Source organism: Lissotriton vulgaris, chromosome 9 (assembly GCF_964263255.1).
Source record: "Lissotriton vulgaris chromosome 9, aLisVul1.2, whole genome shotgun sequence".
Classification (NCBI taxonomy): Eukaryota; Metazoa; Chordata; class Amphibia; order Caudata; family Salamandridae; genus Lissotriton; species Lissotriton vulgaris.
Window position 1 is genome coordinate 931,097,081 of NC_141697.1, and position 13,824 is coordinate 931,110,904.

General features: G+C 43.3%; 1 protein-coding gene across 1 annotated transcript in view; it reads left to right on the top strand.

Annotated features, from left to right (window-relative positions):
* The first annotated feature begins 822 nt into the window (after positions 1-822).
* The window catches only part of IP6K1 (inositol hexakisphosphate kinase 1), a 443,018-nt gene continuing 430,016 nt past the window's right edge, over positions 823-13,824 (top strand). The window contains exon 1 of the mRNA XM_086938771.1: positions 823-952. The gene's annotated coding sequence lies outside the window, so the exon portion shown is untranslated. The remainder of the gene's footprint in view (positions 953-13,824) is intronic.

Genomic DNA, 13,824 nt, shown 5'->3' on the forward strand with positions numbered 1-13,824 from the left:
GCACTCGATCAGAGTGCATTGCGAAAACGGACCGACTCCTCCGCTGTGTCACGCTTCTTTCTTTACGTGCCAAATTGGCACGAGTTGGCTTGCTGCCCCATGAGTACCGGTACTCTCTTGGAGACAAGAAAATGTTCCGGTACTCAAAGGCTGAAAAGTTAGAAGTGCCGGTACTTAGTACCGGTGAGTACCAGCCCATTTAAAGCACTGCTGGTACCTAACCAACTACTTCCATCTTTATCAAGTCTTTTAGTTCCAAAACAAGGATGTTTCTAGACTTCACAAAATGTAGGCATGAAACGTTCTTAACACAAATAGTAAATGAAACGCTAATTAGTAAAGCGAGAATAACATACAAGCCAACATATCGCACTCAGGCGGGAGAAAATTGGCTTTCTTTTATGTGTCTCTCACCTCAAATTGCCTCTGTTTCTATACTAGTGAAAAGGGGGAAAACGCTTTTATTTTCAATACCTCCTTCTTTGGAAATGTGGGTATGTATGGAATTAATTGTCAAACCATCTGTAAAAACACACATTACTGTGCTAAATTCTTGCAGCATGGCTTTCTAGCAGTATTTTTCTAGAACCCACAGCGCCTACAGCAGCATGGCGCACAGGGGTGCCGCGCTAAGTTCTGTGTTTGCCTTAAATATTAGCGTTCTAGTTCCTTATTAGAAGTTCACGTTCACGAACCACCACTGCGCGCGCCACGGCTGGCTAAAATTAAAGCGAGTCTTGTAGGTTGTGGAGAGAACTGTGTCTGACATCAGCGCGTGACGTGACATGTTACGTCTGACGTCCATGCAAAACGTTTTTTTACAGTCACGTGGTGCGTTCCTGTCATTGGAGCTAGTGACAAGCAAGGAAGAGCGGGGAGTGGAGCCTATATAGAGCGGGAGGAAACCCGCGACCCCCCCGCCCTCCGGGACCGGGGACAGAAGGCCCTGCAGGTGAGAGAGCGCACGGGTGACTTGTGGCCCTGGGTGCGAGTGGAATAGAGCGTCTCTAGAGGGGGCAGCAGTGAAGCTATGCAGAGGACTGTGTGATGAGGTTGTTAAGGGGACGGAGAAACGAGCCGCTGCAGGGAAGGAAAGAGGGGTACTGCAGGGGCAGGAGGTTCTGCAGAGGGAGGCAGGATGCTCTGCAGGGGACGACCCCCCCTTGTGCAGGAGGTTGCGCTGCAGCGAGAGAGTGGATAGCTGCATAACAGGGGGCACCGTAGGGCTGGAGATTAGGATGCTCGCTAAGGGAAAAGGAAACGAACATCTCAAGTGACGGATCCTCTGTGAGGTGAAAAACAGCGGGTCTATCCAAGCGAGGCACGGGGCTGGAAATTCTTAATCTGAAAGGTTGGGTGGCGAATGTTCTGGAGACGGGGGAGGGTAGTCAAGGGACCCAACGGCAAAAGATGAAGAGATCATAGCTTGGTGTCCGATTTGTTGGCAGCTTTGAGAGACATTTAGAAGTGCAGTATAAACAGCCAGAAGCATAGAGAGGGGCTGGGCTTCCCAGACTGTTTAAATATCTTTTTGGCAGAGTTGCCCTTTTAAGGCGTAAATACTATACACATGGCAAGACGTGAAATAACAGCCAACCGTTTAAATCAAGGATGAAAAATAATGCAGAAGAGGCGACCTGCACTGGTGGTTCCCGTTAGCTTGAAGAGAAGAGTCGCACTTTGAGTTGAGGGGTAGCGTTCATGTCAACATTTTAGAAGAGGAAAGTGGGAGATTTAAAGATAAAATCGGGAAGTGTATTGCTCCTATTGAAGCAGATGCCATTTCAGGCGAGAGACAGCCAAAATAAAGCCATTTTTAGCTTTAAAAATGGAGTCTCCCGCACGAATCGGGTCTGTTGGCATGTGTTGGGTAGTTCTCAAACGACGGTTCATTGTCTTGCCAGACAAGCGTTCGCTTTTCCGTTGTTTGACGTAAAAAAAAAAAAATCAGGCTAAAATCATGGCCTGGCATTGCGAAACCGTTTTTTTACTTTACTTAATGTTAAATCAAACCCTCAAGTTGCATTAACCTTTACTTACCGCAGGGTCTCCATTAGAACTGACAGTTTGGGAGCTGTGTTAAAGGAAAATGTGTGCTCTGGACTGTTGCAAGCGAGTGAACATTTTCAGAAAAAGGGCCAGACTTGATGGGTTCAACAGGCGTGTGAAAAAAGGCACGGATTAGGCAGTCTCTTATGCTGGAAAAGTAACAGACAACTGAACTCAGTTAAAAAAAGCCCAATCTTCTACGATTTGTTTGCATTCGATCTTGAAACATTTCCCCCCCAGAGTGCAATGAAATGGATTCACTTGCTCCTATGAACATTAGAATACATCTTGTATCATCTACTTCAGATCTCCTTGAACTATTACAATTGTTCCTGGTTACCCTGTAAAACAATCAGACAAGGAATTCATTACCATTACCAATTCATATATGTGCATATATACATGGTAGGGAAATTTGGAACTGAATATAGCCCACACACACAAATTATTTGAATGTGATAAGTCAGTTTCGACCAAACCGCTCATTAAATCAGATTTGTTAGTATGCCTTATACATCCTGTGTATGTGCATTAAATAGGAGCATTAACAACATACAGCTAGATTCATCATAGTGCCGTTTTGCGAATCCTTTATAGCGATTATTAAGGAATGCTACAGGGTGTCCGAAGGACACCCTGTAGCACCCCTGAAATGTAATCTACATTAATGTTGCGCACACACATGTCCAAAGGTCGTGTGTGTGTGTGTGTGTGTAACATGCAACTTAGAAAAATGCATTTAAATACATTTTTCTAAGTTTTTCGCTATTTACCACGAGGTTTGACCTCGTGGTAAATAGCGGCCAAAAATAGCGAATTCGCAATTTAAAAATGGTTAATGAATTGCATTTAAGGAATCTCAAATAGAGATTCCTTAATTGCCATTCCTCGCAAATGTGCGAATTCTTTATTAGCGATTTTTGCACTTGGGATGATGAATCCCAAATGCAAAAATCGCACTCGCAAAGGGCCAGATTCTCAGAATCTGGCCCTTTGCAAGCCCTTTTTTCTTTGATGAATCTAGCTGTTAGTCCATTGCGTAGTTTCAACTTTGAGGAGCAGTTTTGCATAGCAGTTAAAATGAAAACACTTCAGATGGACTTGGTGATAGTTTATTTTTTAAGTGGGCATTCATAACACCTGCTCCCCTGTTTTGCATTCCGGAAGAGATGAGATATGGGAAGGACATTCTTCCATTATTAGAATGACAGAAAATGCAGATGGGGAAAAAACAAAAATTGCAGCTAATATATAAAACAACGTAGAGGTGGTTGCCAGGCCTGGGATCTTGTCTAGGGACTTCTAGAGATTTATAAACCCCCTGGTGCCCTTCCTCATCCATAGCAACATAGGCATATACACATTACTTTTATTTTGTATTTGATTTAAACAAAATCTTATTTTTAGAGCTTGTACTGATCTTGGGATACTTTTCATGTGCTGCAGTTCATCACCCAACAAATATGGCAAGCGCAGCAGCATTTATTTCAGTAGATTTGCTTGCTTTGCTTAAACACCGTGTGCTTACCCAGCTTGTTTGGGTGAGTGTAAGACGCTTGATACATTAGTACATTGCTCTTCTGTAGCTTTTGCTTTCATAATTTAGAGTATGCAGGATGTTTGTATTTCAGTTATTGGCACAGAAGGGCTTTCTTCCTACACATCTTAGTGCAGCTGAGAATGCATGTCTAATGATGCATATCTTGGCTGATTCCACTATCAAAATACTTGTCCTAGATCAAGCTGTCAAGGAATATTTTTAGGCAAATATATAAAAGCATTACGATCGTTTTTTGTCCGCCCAATTTACCAGAGCTAAAGAATATTACATTTCCATTGTAGTAGTTTCCTGCGTCAATATTTTCATAGATGTCCCCTATACAACCCAAGCTTTACCTGTGTACTGTATGTAGGCATCCTTGGTAAATAATATTGCTACCTCTACTCGTGAACAGAATTTGTCAAAAACGGTATTGTTGTTTTTCTTTTTTACACATTCGAAGAACAAATCACCAACCAGTTGGTAGGAATGTCCTATAAAGTCTAAAGGTGTTCCCCAGATATACAGGGCGATCTTCCCTATTTTAAATCGATCAGACCAAAAAAATATTTGACTGATTACTGTGACTTAGAAGGACAGTTTTTTTTTTTTTTTTTGCAAGAAAGAAGAACTTGAAAGGATTAACATTTTCTCAAAACGTGATTATATATTTTTACGTGAGTTTGTACTATTTTGACCCATTGTTGTATGATGAAATACATTTGGTGTCCTGCTATAGATGAATTTTTTCCATAGGAGAAGAGCTTTCCTGTGAGATAATGAGCAGTGCCTGGATATGTGCAGCTGTACTTCCAGCTTCTCTTCCCTCCTTGCTGTATGCATGTGTTCTGCACACAAGGTGCATAGTCAAAGCTTTGAGTAACTAACAGTACGTAGTTTTCCAGCTGGCAGGTACAGACATTCATTAAAAACATTTCTTCATCAAATTGTGACCAGAGCAATAGGAAAATATGCAGAAAAGTGAGGAAGTGAAACAGGGAACAGAGACAAATGTAAGTAGTTTGGGGAAAGAACAAGGCATGAGATTGCATTAAAAGTAGGTACCTTTTGATATTGAGCAACCTCAGCATACACAATGGTGGGCTTTGAAGTTCAACTTAGACCCTGCACTTTTTAAAACCAGTTAATTACTTCTGTTTAGAGAAATATTATTGGCCGAAATCACTGCCAATTTTGTATGTTTTACATTGCGGTATTAGATAACGTGCTGCTTGACACAAAAAAATAGTTACTGTTGACACAAAGGGTTTCTATTGAGTGTTATTGCGCGAGTTTATCCAAGGCGTTTGGGACAGCTATAACTGTCCAAAAATAAAACCCACACATAATTATTTATTTTCCTTTATATGATTGTTTCGATTCTTTGCTCATTGCTGTTGTCCCAAAATATGAGTTGTAAAATTTGTTGTATAAATAAATGTACATAAATAGCTAAGTTTGACCAGCAGGTATTTCCTTGGATGTTGATCCCTATTAAAGCTGTGTACATACAGAGGAAAAGGACCTAGTTTTCTGGCACTTCAAGACTGTCAGTGTCCCAACCTGGACCTGCTCTTTAATTTTGTGATTTCATAGGGAGAAATTAACTGTTAAATCAGATGCCTAACTCACCCTGCTGTGGTCCCCCTGCATCAAGCAGCATTCAGCTGTGGCCAGAGACTTGGCCTCAAGATTTATCTAAAGCATCCTCTTTCAGACCACTTGCCCATAAATAGTTGAAATCTATGTGCAGTATTCGGTAGTTGTTTTAGCAAAATTGGGTGACATGGTCCAAAGTAAATCCATCAGTGAATTTTAGAGCATTGTCACTGAATGCTAGCATGAGGCAATAGAAAAGGAATTAGGTAATAGTCCACTCGGGGTCATTTGTTTCCACTATTTGTGCTAATTTGAGAAAGTGCAACGACTCTGTGGCCCTGTAACATGCACCAACACTTAATAATTTATTACATTCTTGTTTTACAGGACATGCACCATTCCAGTTTCAAATTTCATTGCATTGTTTTCTTTCTGGTGTATGCTTGTTGACCAGTATCTTTCATATTGCTTTTGCTAAGATAGACCTGCTTGTGATGTTTTTTTCATTTATTGCCTTAATGGTTTGTCTGTCATCGCCTATAGATGTTGATGGGTGAAAGAGGCTTTTCCTTTTACTCTTTCACTGTGCCCCCAAGACATGGAAACAATGACAGTGGATGTTAAACTTCTCATTTCTTTAATTTGCATGAACATGAATGTGCCACTTACCTACTTGTGAAATTGATAAAGATATGTATGCCAAGATACAGTCTGATTGATTGCTCTCTTACATAGGTGACAGGAAACATACACTTTACTAGGGTAATAAACCGCTGCTTTTTTGTCATATTGGATCCATAGCAAAGTGAGATTTGCAGGGCTGTTCCGCATTTCAGTTGTGTATACAAAAATGTGGGATCTGTTGGAAAGTAGCAATTTACTAAATGTTGCCTTAGCACTCCTCCTTCAAAAACGGGAATTGGCAGAGAGCAAAGAGGTAATTTCTTGGTAAAGGCATAGACCGCAAATTTCTTGTTAAAGGCATTGTTTCTGAGAGTAACAGAATTACACATTAGAGCAGACTTCCATATGTTTGTACAACTAAGGCACTTCTTCCAGCCAAATGCACTGGCAAATTTCTCTAAGCCTGAATGACCGCATCCCTCACAAACCCAAGTCAGATCAGTTTAAGTCCCATATTCAGATTAAGCACAAGTGAATAATTTGGAAAGTGATCTTAGTCGGTTCCTTCTAAATCTCGAAGTATGGTACTCTGAGTCTTTGTTTCTCATTAAACCAGGAACTATGTATTGATACATGTGCCAATGTTTCAATCCAAACACCATAACCATAACTGGGTAGCCTTAAGTGTTACCTCAAGAGACAATGGCATGCATCACTAATCTCAAAAGTATGAAAGGGTCTTATTTATTTATTTTAACAATTTATAAAGTGCGCAAATACCCATGGGTGTCTCGGCGCTGTGGACTGAAAGGATAGTGAGAAGGCTTCTATTGCTCAAATAGCCAGGTTTTCACTGGTTTCCTAAATGAGAACAGTGTTGGACAGGTCTTAATCTGTAGAGGGAGCACGTTCCAAAGTTAAGCCGTTGCCACCACAAATCTTCTGTCGCCCCAGTTAACTTTGTTTGTTCTGGGAACGAATATAAGATTTGCGGCTGCCGAGCGTAAGGTTCTGCTGGGTGCATGTGCTCCCGGGGCTTTTCTCAGATATTCAGGCCCTGTGCCATGGACTGCTTTATAGGCAATGCATAACGCCTTAAATTTGGTTCTGCTTTTTATTGGCAGCCAGTGGAGTTGACGCCTGACACTAGAAATGGGCTTAAACTTTGAGGTACCCGACAATATCCTAGCGGCTGCGTTCTGTATCGGTTGCAACCTATTTAGCACATTTTCTTGTGCGTTAAGCAACAGGCCTTTACAATAATCAACTTTTGACATAACTAAAGCGCTAATGAGTTTTCCCAGCACTCACCGGGAGATAGGGTAGCATCTTTTTTATCTTCCTTATAACGTAAAAGAACGAGGAGGCCACTGCATTGATATGCTGTTTAAAAGTGAGGCTCTCGTCAAACATAACACCTAGGTTTCTGGCCTTCTTTACCGGAGTGGAGAGTAATCCCAATTCCTCTGGACACCATGTCTGAGACAAACCCGGAGTTAAGTTGCCAAAGACCATGATCTCAGTCTTATCAGAAATTAATTTAAGGCAATTATTTGCCATCCACGAGCTAAAGGCCAGCATGCCATCATGAAAGCCTGCCGCCACTGCCTCACCGTCTTTATGCACCGCTAACACAAGTTGTGTGTCGTCGGCATAGGACATGAGACCCATTCCAAAAGTCTTAATTACTCGGGCTAAGTCCGTCACATATACATTAAACAGGGTCGGGCTCAGCGACAATCCCTGCGGAACACCACAGGGGAGAGCAAAGTCTGAGGAATTAGTCGCCCATGCTGACTGACTGAGTCCGTTCGGAAAGAAAGGAGGACAGAAGAGCCTTAGCCTTTCGTCCCACACCTAGGGCTGGGACAAGGTTGATCAAGGTGATATGATCAACCGCGTCAAAAGCCGCTGACAAATCCAGAAGTACCAGGACTGCGGCACCTCCTCTGTCTATCACCATTCTGATTTTATCAGATGCTTTTAATAAGAGCAGTCTCCGTACAATGTCCTTTCCTAAACCCAAATTGAGTGTCATCTAACAGTTTATTCTCTTCTATAAACTGCGTTAACTGGGTATTCATAATTTTCTCAAAGATCTTCGCTGGAAAAGGTAAACGTGCAATTGGTCTGTAGTGTTTGATTTCTCCTGGATCCAGATTGTTTTTCTTTAGCAACGGCTGAATAATGGCCTTTTTCCATATAGAAGGATAAGTGCCTGAGAAAAACATTGCGTTACAGATGCTCGTTAAATTAGTACCTATCAGATGCGGAATCATTTTTAATACTGACAGGGGTCAGACGGGGATCCTGATTTGACAGTTTTAATTGGATCTGTGACCAGTTCCACTGACACTGGTTTAAATTCCATAAAACTGGGGGACTCTCTAATCATATTATTGTCATCTAACTGGTTCACGTCCTCTGTAGAAGTAGTAAAATTTGAATAGATTTGGCTCACCTTGTCTTGGAAAAAAGTGGCTAGTGAATCACAAAGGGATTGAGAGGCTACATTAGAAACTGGTTAAGAGGCCTATTTACAACATTGTCTATGAAAAAATCCAAATATTCTGGTCTGCTGTCTATGTTAAATAACTTACTATCTACATAATATTTAAACGTAATGGCCCCATCATCTGGTTTCATAGCAAATAGGTACAATTTCACTGTTACTAATTCTTTATATGTGCTGGAAGAGATGTTTTTTTAAATGAAAAAGCAGAGTAGCAGTTCAACATGTTTTGCTGTGTAAAGCAAACAAAATACCTCTTTGCCAGATAGTTAATACATTAAAAGCTCTTGATTGTATTATGACTGACACTGTGTGCATTGCTGGCTGGGAAATGGTGAACAATTATCACAGTACCATAGTAAGTATAGAACAACATGATGACTTTAAACATATCTCCATATGCATAGTATGGAGACTGGTTTAAACCCGTTAAACCTGTCTCCATGCAGACCTGTCTCCTGTCTCTATACGAACCATATGGAGTAACTGCTCACTTCTAATGGAGTAAAGCTCAGACTGCTTTTCCCATAAATTCCTAAAATAAGGGAACCATACTGAAGCACTCTATAGGATCACAGTTTTCTGGCAAGCCTTGACCATTCATTTCCAGCCTCGTTCTGAGGGTGTGTCTCAAACAGTGACTCAGGTTGACCAGTTTGATTCAAGGTATTGTTGAATTTACTGCACATTGTTGAAATTGTCTATTCTTTTTCTAGTCCGGGATCGTTGCTTCTTGTCTAGAATTTTTCTGTCCACAACTTTAAAGCTTGAGCTGGCATCATTTTTCTTGGTTTTAGACTCCACAGGGACTCTTGTTTCTCCTACAGTTTGTTTTATGTTACCTACTAGTAAGGAGTTGTTTATCTGTGCTGGTTAGCCGCATGGGTACTTAATTTAGTGGAACAGGACTCATTAAGAAGCATATTTATTGCACATAAAGCTAAGCGTCTTGAATAAATATAGGAGCTTGCAGGCGTAGTGTTTCTGCTGATATTTCCTAACGGACTCCAGTGGCCTTTGCCACCTTCCACCACTCAATTCAGTTAGTGCTTTAGAAAATAATCCCATGTACAAAAAAAAAGAGCGAAATAGGATGACAATGGCTACTGGAGTGTAATCGAACTGCCAGGAAATGCACAGCCTGTTTTAAGTATCATCATGACAACCTTTGTATAATTAAGGGGTTGAGTGCGCTACTGAGGTGTAGGCGCATCCCTGTGGTGGGCACACTTGTGTGGGGCTGTGTGTGGCAAGACAACACAGTGGTTCCCAAAAGTAGTTCAAATAAAGTTCCAATAGTTGAAGTTTTCAAAGTTTTAATTAAAGTTTTTCATTGGTATGTTTCATATTGCTTTCATATGAGTTAGCAGACCATCAATTTAATCCATCAGAAACTGGAAGTAGCTCCAATGCATTTCGGACAAAAGTGTCCTTTCTCAAGGAGCAGTAAACAGCTTGCAGGATTCTCTGCGATCTGGGTCTGGCGGTTAGGCGTAGCCGTGAAACGGGTTCCTGGGTGGTCAACTGGCTGTGCGCCACGCCTAATTACCTCAGTCAACCTTTGTATAATGCCATGGAATTGATTAGTCTTTTTCTTCGAAATGTATTGCTTTTTTCCAATGAAATAAATGACGTACATGAAACCTATAAAATACTCAAATAAGAACAAAAAATGTATTTCTCACCTTCATATGCCGTTGCCTGATATTGCTATACGTTTGAGATACCAAAGTATTCACATGATTGTCTTAATTTTTCTTAAGTTTGTGAGTCACCCCTTGCATTATAGATTGACTCCTCCATCTTGGAACATCAGTCCATGGATCTCCTCCTTCATTTACAGGCCATAATGTTGCAGCTCCAGTGTCTGGCAGTTTATTTTGTTTGCTAAATTTGTTGCAGTTACCATTAGTGTTTTTTCTCCACAACTTACTTCATAACACCTAGAAGTGCAGTTGGTGGAGTGAGTTTGACTAGTTGCCCCAGCACCTTTGGTAGTGTTTTTAGTATTGATCCCCAGTAACTTTTAATCATGTGTAATACATTTCTCAAGGCTATTTCAATGGTTTTGCATCAGGCATTTGTGGTAAGTGGCAAGGAATTAAGCCCAATAAATATCAGAAATGTTAAAAAGAAACATCTGGAGCCATGGTTACCACAGTGGTCTGTCAAAGGGAGACCTAACATAACATCAGGTGGTGCGAGTCAAGGGACTATGGACACTAGGGTGAAGGGTAGGAAAGATCTTCCTTCCGCAGCACCTCATGAAAAAGAGGTAACAGGCTGCAGTTTCCTGGGAGGAATTTTTGTTTCTTGAATTGAGTACCACCTAGTGCCTGTCTCCCATGTTGTAAGGACTATGGGGAGAAGATAAAGACTTGAAATAGATAACCAGTAAGATCGAGGAGGGGTGGTAGTTTTTTCAGCTTAACACATTTTCTCCATTTGTAGACCTAAATGTAACTTCCGTTTTAAAAATGAAAACCAGTAGAGAAAACAGAAGTCAGTAACATATTTTGTGGTGATAGTCTACAAAGCACATCTTGATTGAACAAATATAGCACTGATTTATATAAAGTAACACTCCTAAAGTCCCACATTAGGCATGCTTTTTAGGTCTCGCACCTGGCGATACAGCACGAAAGCGCTGTCGCCTGCGAGACCTATAGTTTCGAGTCTGCTTCAAGGCCCTAAAAGGGAGACCGGAGATGGGCACGCGCAGGCTGCAGGTCGGACTGGGGCACGCGCGCGTTCACCACGTACAGTTACACGCTGTGCCCATCTCCTGTCTCCCTTGCAAGCCTCATGCACTTCTCGCATGCAGTAACGGCCAACACACACACAGCCTCGTCCCCCCCTGCTTTCGCTTCGCGTTACACGCACACACACACACAAGCGCACACATACAGAGACACACACGCAACCCCCACCCCCACCTACACCCCCACCCCCAGTACAACTAAGCCCACTCATCGCATCGCGGCGCCACTCATGACTTCTGGAGCCTCCGCGGGGCTCTCCCTCAAGCATGGGAACCCCGCGTCACCACTGCTCCTCTGGGCCAGCCACTCCGTGGGCGCGGGCTTCCCGCAGAAGATGGAAGTCCTGCCCCACGACAGGCGTGACGCTCCAGAACTCCCGGTTTTGGGATGTGCACGCTTATGGCTTGTTTAATTCTGTCGTCAGGCTAAGCGACAGCTGTGAGTAATCGGTGTGCTTTTTACATTTTATTTATGGTACGATGCACTTTGTTATGCCTTGCACACTCCCTATGTTTATTAATTGTTGCTGCTGGATGTGTTTTGTTAACCAAAATGATTTCCCCAGGCCTGGCCATGCTTGTTCATACAACCCAGCGTGTCACACGCAACAGTTTGTTTTCTGCTGGGCGATTTCCTCGTCAAACGTGCACAGTGAAGCACTTTAGTTATTGTTTGGTAACCCTCAGGAAATCTTGGAGAGATACCGACCTCTTACGTAAATGTTTGCAGGGAGTGTTAGAAAACTACTGAAGTGGTTATCGCACATGCCAGGTTAACAAATGGTATTGCACGTAGACTCTGGAGGCTTTGCCAGCCACCGGTATCCGTCCCCCCTATTAGTATTCCTCTCCTTATTTAACCGTCCTATCTAGGGTTCCGCTCTAAGCTGTGTTGCGATGCGATCTCTAGGCAAGCGGGAAGGTCAAAGCGTGTTTACAGACATGGCACCACGTGTACGGCAAAAAATTACACCTAACTGTCCTGCCGAGCGCTTAGAAATACATTGCATTGTAGATTAAATAAGTGCGAGATACCTCTTTAGTCTCCGTCACTAGCGAGCACATTGCCCACCAACTTCCAGAGGCTTCCTTTCATGTCATAATATCCCAGGGTCTAGTAAATAGTTCCTAGCGCTGCCTTTGTGTTGTGTTTCATTGCAAACAGCTGATGTGAATAACTCGCACCACCTTCTCTCCTTATTACCGCAGTGATTCGCCTTTTACATTCTTACAGAATAGCTCGTGCACCTATGTGTCGCGGCTGGTGTGAAGGTGGTACATTCAGCTCAGAATAAGAGCTAGCCCTGCAGTCTCTTATAGGGAGCGATGGGATGACGTAGTAACGGTGTTTATTATTATTTCATGAGGCTGCACTAGTCCTCTTGGGCACCTGTGTCGCAGGTGGTGTGAAGGTGGTACATTCAGCTCAGAATCAGAGCTCACACTGTAGTCTCTTGTGGGGAGCGATGGTTTTTTTCTCTAAAAACCCCAGACTCAAAACAGCTCTCTGGCATCCCTCCCACTGCCTCTCGCTCCTTTCTACCTCCTGTCTCTGCGCCCCTTTTGTTATTTCTAACCTCCCTCATTTCTTCTCCGCCCTCCACTCTCTTGATGCGTTTGCCTTCATCTGCCTCTGGTGATGAGTGAGTCCTGTTATCCGTTCTCTCCCACTCACCGGCGTCGCCCTCTCCTCCTTGGACCCTCCCTTTACACCCTCGCCTCCAGCTCCCTGTGTTATTATCGTGTCCACCTGCACAGAGTGGGGCGAAGGCTCTCGCATCCTCTCCAGCCTATGTTCAGTACCTTGCATCACTGTCCTTTCACCCATCAATGCCTCCTCTCTCCCCCACCTCTTTCCTCCGAGTCCACAAGCTCCTCTCTCACCCCTTCCTTTTTTTTCACAACCCGCTATTCCTTCTCTCCTCAACCTCTCTCCGACTCCTCCCTTCTTCTCTCAAGCCTTCCCTTTTCCTCCCTTCGATTCTCTTCCTGTTTCAGCCCTCCCCATTCAGTTCTCCCCATAAGCTGCCCTCTTTCCCCCCTCTCACCTCTTCATTGGCTCCTATCGATCACCCACTTCTGCCCTAGCCCCCACCACCCAATGAATGACTCACACTCCCTCTGTGTCCCCATCACCCCCCCTCTTAGGTTTGCCTCCCACTCCGTACCACCACCGAAAGCGAAGCACACCCACTCCCCCAAACTTGCATGGTCCCGTAACTGCTTGGAAAGTGCTTCGGGGCTACACATCTGGCATGAAGTACTATATAAACGTACTCCTCCACGTCCTCTGTGCCCTCCATCTGCCCCGTGCCCTTGTTGAGAGGCACAAGTGGGGTTTACTCCTCAGAGGACTAGGCACACCCCAGGCACACAGACACATGACACAGGGCATCTTCTGGATCCACGCAAAGGCCTTGTTTTATGTATTGTCTTTTTACACACTTTTGTTAGGCTGATCTATTTTAGTACACATTATGCTGCAATCTGGCGTTTGAGTTTTTATTTCTGGCACACCTCTACCCCAAAGCCTCTCATTGAAAGGTGTGAACTCTAGCACTGCCACGCTCGCGAATGCCTTACAGTCCTTACAGTGCGACCACACACCACCACACACCACCACACACCACACCACTGAAAACCAAACCGTCAGTGCACACTTTCACTGGACACAGACACCCCCAGCCGTCAGTGCACGCTTTCACCGGACGCAGACACCCCCAGCCGTCAGTGCACGCT